Below are 5,949 nucleotides of genomic sequence, written 5' to 3'. Positions count from 1 at the left end.
TTATTTTCAGACATGGTTTGACTCTGCAGCCCAGACTAGCTTAGAACTTACTGTGTAGCCCAGTCTGGCCTCACGCTCATGATCCTCCCTCAAACTCCCAAGAGCCAGGATCACCAACATGTACCTCCATGCCCAACTGCGATAACTTAAAAGCAAATTAAAACCCCTGGGTGCATCTCCACCTCTCAAATCGCTGAAGACAAAAGCCTGTCAACATTGAACAGGGATAACAAGGTCTTTTGTAAGGCACTTGGCACCACTTAAAATGCACGCGCCTTTTGACCTCCAAATTGCACAATAAGAACCTGTCCTAAGGAAATACTGACTCCGGTGTGCAGATATAGGTGAGAGAGATGCGGAGCGGGGGAAGGAAAGAAGAGATAGGAAAGAATAGAGAGTGAAAGAAGACGTGAGAGAAAAGAGAGGAGAGGAAGAAGAATAGAGAAGAGAAAGGAAAGAAAAGAGAGGGGGAGAGAGAGAATTTGGAAGTTATGCTGAGTCACTGCATTTCTGCAACAGTGGAAAGCGGCAGATGGGTCCAACATCGTACGGTAGGTATCCCGTCATAAAGAATGCTTTCAGGAATGAGGAAGTGAGGTCCCCGGGCCGGCAGAAAGCCTGAGGATTATCACTCTATTGCCTGTTGGTCCATGCTGCAGCTGCTCGCCAGGCTGGAATTCTGTGAAGTATGCCACACACTGATCACCTGCCCTGCCCGTCTCTGGGACTGGCTGCCTGCCTGTGACCACCAGCTGCCTCTGAGATCCCACCAGCCTTGGAACGCTGCCCTGGCATCTTGCAGCTGACAGAATGATGCCTGGGCCACTGGGGAAAAGGAGGCCTCTTCTCAGCTTGTCATTTTCCTTCTTCCTCGTCTGGTTTCTTGGGTAGTAGGTCTCTTTTGTCTGTTCCACGAATAGTGCTCTAGCTGGGGCCTGGTCTCGTGGACCATAGAACCGTAAATAGCCTTAGCTGAGGGTGATTCAGCCCAGAACCTTGACTTCAGGCTGTGTGTCAAAAACTGCTCTGGCCATGGAGGGCCTCTGTGGCATCTTCTTGTGTCTTGTATGTAATTCCAGCCCAAGAGAAGGCTTCCCTCCAAGTGTGCCAGGATGTGACTCCAGGGGAAGCACTGTCTCCACAAAGATCACTGCTTACTGCCTCCCCAAATGAGACGACAACAAAACCACTCTGCACTTTCAAGTTGACCCATGTAGAGAGCATGGATGCACAGACACAAACGCAGCTTACTTCGTGTCCCACTTTTTATTAAGTTGCTGGTTGGCTGGTTGGTTGGTTGGTTGGTTCGTTGGTTAGTTGGATGGTTGATTTTTGAGACAGGGTCTCTCTAAATAGCCCTGGCTATCCTAGAACTCACTTTGTAGACCAGGCTGGCCTCAAACTCACAGAGATCACCCTACCTCTGCCTCCTGAGTGCTGGTTTAAAGGAGTGTGCCACCACGTCTGACTGTTTGCTAGCTTTTTGACATAGGAGTGTCCTTTGCAGCCCTGGTTAGGTGGTACTCATTATGTTTGTCTGTTTCTGACTCCTTTTCCCATAGAGGTCATGTAGCCCAGTCCAGCCTAGCTGTGAGAAGCTGAGGGTGGCTTTGGTGTTCCACCTCCCAAGTGCTAGGATCGCAGGAAGGTACCACCACATCCCATTTATGCAGTGCTCGGGGCCAAGCCCAGGGATTCCTGCACACTAGGCAAGCACTCTACCAACTTGGCCACATAGCCAACCCTGGTCACATCTTTAAAAGAAAGTAGTTCAGCTGGACAGTGATGGCGCACGCCTTTAATCCCAGCACTTAGGAGGCAGAAGCAGGCGGATCTCCAAGTTTGAGACCAGCCTGGTCTATAGGGTGAGTTCCAGGACATCCAGGGCTACACAGAAAAACCCCTTCTCAAAAAAAAAAAAACAAAAACAAAAACAAAAAACACCTAATAAGGGCTGAAGAGATGGTTCAGTGGTTAAGAGCACATGCTGTCCTTCCAGAGGACCTGGGTTCAATTCCCAGCACCCACATGGCAGCTCACAACTGTCTATAACTCCAAGATCTGACACCCCATACACAGACATACATGCAGGCAAAACACCAATTCACATTTTTTTTAAAAAAAGCATTTTTTAAAAAACTAATAAATAGCCGGGCGGTGGTGGCGCACGCCTTTAATCCCAGCACTCGGGAGGCAGAGGCAGGCGGATCTCTGTGAGTTCGAGGCCAGCCTGGTCTCCAAAGCGAGTACCAGGAAAGGCGCAAAGCTACACAGAGAAACCCTGTCTCGAAAAACCAAAAAAAAAAAAAAAAAAAAAAAAAACTAATAAATAAATAAATATAGAAGAAAGTAGTCTATTAAAATGTTATACTTCATATTTTTCTATCAGGAGTCTAGAGAGCTCGCTCAGTTGGTGAAGTTCTTGTTATGCCCACAGTCGATCTTGAGAACCCACCTAAAAAGCTGGCATGGAGGCGCATCACAATCCCAGCACTGCGGAGGCAGGGACAGAGCATCCCCAGGGCTCCCCGACCAGCCAGGCTGGCCAATTCAGTGAGCTGCAGGCCAATGAAAGTCAGTGTCTCAAAGGTGGTGGGTGGTACCTGAGGAACGACACTTATTTTCTAACCTCAACACAGAGGAACACGCACACACATACACATGCATGCATGTCGCAAACACCAACACGTGCACAAAGGTGCACGTGCACACAAGCTAAAGAGAAAAGAAAGAGGGCAGATGGGCCAGAGAGGCAGGGGTGGTCCGGAGACTCCGGCAGGAGTTCATTCCACTCCAGTCAGTCTCCGGAGTCCTCTGGAACAAGCCCTGCACAGATTCTCAATCCGGACAGGACTTGTCCCCGCTGTCCAGCAAAGCGACCAACAGAGAGCACTTGGCCCTCCTAGAGCCACGGCAGCCCATCTAGAGAGGACTCCAGTGCCAGTGGCCCGTGGGGTGTCAGAGGAGCAGAGGTAGTCATCCAGCAGGTGTTGACACCACACTTGGACTTCTTTCTCTCTGGACTAGTCTGCTTCCTTCCTCTCAGGAGGCGAGGGAAGTCCTGAATAAACACGCCGACTTTAAATCTGTCTGGAAAACCCAACGTGCCAGAGCCCCTGACTTCAGGAAGCCCACATCACTGTATCAAATCTGGAGAGTCCTCACGTTGAGACTGTAATGCTCCCTCAACCTCCTTTATAGAAAATTACCCAGGATAGACACATGGCACATGACAAAGGCTTGTAAACTGCATGTGTCTGGAGGAGAGAGCGAACTCGACAGAGTTAGACCCATCTGGGGGAGAAAACTCACTCTCTCTCTCTCTCTCTCTCTCTCTCTCTCTCTCTCTCTCTCTCTCTGTGTGTGTGTGTGTGTGTGTGTGTGTGTGTGTGTGTGTGTGTGTGTGTAAGCTCTGTGTGGAGGTCAGAAGGGAACTTTGGGGACTCAGTTCTCCCCTCCCACCATATGAGCCCCGAGGACAAACTTGGGCCATCAGAATTGGCATTAGTGCTTTTACCTGCTGAACCATCTGGCTCACCACCACCACCACCACCCCCAGAGACAAGGTCTCTCATTGAACCTGAAGCTTGACGATTTAGCTAGACTGCTGGTCAGCAAGGTCCCGGGATCCTCTCGTCTTCTCCCCTCCATCAAGGTTACTGGTGCACACCACCGTACCCAGATCTTTTATGTGGATTCTAGAGATCTGAATCAAGTCCTCAGGCTCGCACTCTGTGCTGGCTGGTTGTTATTGCTGCTGCCTTTGTCCACTTGACACAAGCTAGAGTCATTTAGACAGAGGGGACCACAACTGGAAAAATGCCCCCAAATCAATTGGCCTGTGGGCAGGTCTCTATTGATTGATCTGGTAGGGCCCAGCTCAGGGTGGGCAGTACCGTCTCTGGGCAGGGGGTCCTGAGTTGTATAGAAAAGCGGGGTGAACAAGCCAGGAAGAACAAACCACTAAGCGGCACTCCCCCATGACTTCTGTATCAGTTCCTGCCTCCAGGCTCCTGCCTTGAGGTCCCTGCATGATGGACTACAAGCTGCAAAATAAAATAAACCCTTTCCTCCTCCAAGATGCTTTGGTCGTGACACTTTACCACACCAATAGAAACCACAACTAAGACACACCGCAAGCCCTTTACCCACGGAGCCATCTCCCCAGCCCCTAACAGCGTCCTTTCTATCTCCAGGAGAGCTTGGTAGCTACTCCAGCAGATGGGATGGACCAAGCCAGTGTGATTGGGTCCCTTCCTATTTGAAGTGATCTCCTAGGGCTTTGCTTAACCCCTCTGACAGGAATGGGCTGTCTTTTTAAAGGGAAGGGACTGTCTTTTTAAAGGGGAGGGGCTGTCTTTTTAAAGGGGAGGGGCTGTCTTTAGGGGTTTCCTCCCCCTCACTCTTCTCCAAAGAGGCAGGAGTTTGCCAGCCTGGTGCCAGGCAGGCAGACAGGAGTGCCAGGCTCTGCGGCCAGAGCCTCTGTTACTGGCCTTGCTCAAGGCTGCTTTCTCTACAGAATGGAGGTCCAGTGGTCCCCTGAAAAAAATGCACTCAGTGGAGCTGGAGAGATGGCTCAGCGGTTAAAAGCATTGGCTCCTCTTCCAGAGGACCAGAGTTCGGTTCCCAGCACCCGCATGGCAGCTCACAACCACCTGTAACTCCAGGTCTAGGGGATCTGACAACTTTTTCTGGCCTGCATAGACAGAACACATGCATATAGCATATTATCACACAGACTCAGACAGACAGACAGACACACACACACACACACACAAATAAAAATTAAAATAAGGAGTGGAGAGATATCTCTGTGGTTAAGAATGCTGGCTGCTCTTGCAAGGAACCAGTGCACTCTTCTGGCCTCTTCAGGCAGCCACATATATGTGTGCACCCACGCACAGACATAATAAAATAAATTAGGTAATACAGTAAACCCTTAAAAGCAAATAAATAAGATCTTTTTAAAAAAAATACATTCTATGGCATTATCTCACCAATCCAGTCAATTTCCCTCATTTCTCGAGTTAGGAGATCGACACTGACTGTCCACACACCAAGGGCTGATAAGTAATGATGCCAGCACTTGGACCCAGGACTCATGATCCCATGTGTTATTCGAGAGAAACTATATTTTCATCAGAAAGGAGAGTGTGAGCTCGATCCCAGGAACATGGCCGGCAACAGGCCTTGCACTTCCTCAGCCACTGATGTGTCAGGGTCAGTCTCCACCAGTGGCCAAGGTCCCCAGCCACTGCTGAAGAAACAGATGAGGACCTGACTAGAGAAGGCTCTCACTGTAGCAGCAGCAGGCCCAGCAGCAGGAAATCTTCCACTCTACGCAGTGTTGGAGGCTCTTCATCCCACAGCTAACGGAGTCTACAAACCGTGGTAGAGGTCGCCGCCCAGACCTTGATTCGGAACACTAACACTGACAAGAAACAAAGGAGCAAGGAGAGCCCCACACAGCACTTGGACATGTGCCTGGAGGAGTTCTACAAACTGGGACCAGCTGGAGCTGTGCCCGCACCTGGCCCACAAGCACGTTTCACAAAGCAACATTGGTACCCACAGCCATCAAGCCAGAGGCCATGCAACCTGACCACCTGTCCTACCCACATTACCTGGTCATCATCAGATTACCTGTGCCAAAGACTCCCATACTGCCCTGGTGAACTGTACAGACAAGGTCACCTGCAAGACACCAGCACCTTCAACTGGCGCTGGGGACAGCCTCTAAGGTCCTAGGCAGGAAGTAGGGTGGGTGGTGGGAACTGGCACAGGGAGAATGAATGGTCTAAGGCAAAAAAGAGGGAGGGTTACCTGAAAGCATACATTCCCCTCCCCATTCTTTCCTGGGAGTACAGTAATGAGCGAAACTTTTATTCTACTTGTCTGTTACCAATTCTTACTCCTTGCCCAGTGAACTAGGCATTATCTTTATATGAG

The 5,949-nt window shown here is 50.0% G+C and overlaps 1 pseudogene; it reads left to right on the top strand.

Moving 5' to 3' along the window:
- Positions 1–532: 532 nt before the first annotated feature.
- LOC128099697 (mediator of RNA polymerase II transcription subunit 29-like) lies at positions 533–5,740 on the top strand (annotated as a pseudogene).
- Positions 5,741–5,949: the final 209 nt, after the last annotated feature.

The sequence above is a fragment of the Peromyscus californicus genome, unplaced genomic scaffold (genome assembly GCF_007827085.1).
Source record: "Peromyscus californicus insignis strain IS unplaced genomic scaffold, ASM782708v3 Scaffold_6__1_contigs__length_162567912, whole genome shotgun sequence".
NCBI classification, from domain to species: domain Eukaryota; kingdom Metazoa; phylum Chordata; class Mammalia; order Rodentia; family Cricetidae; genus Peromyscus; species Peromyscus californicus.
This window is presented reverse-complemented; position numbering and strand designations above follow the sequence as displayed.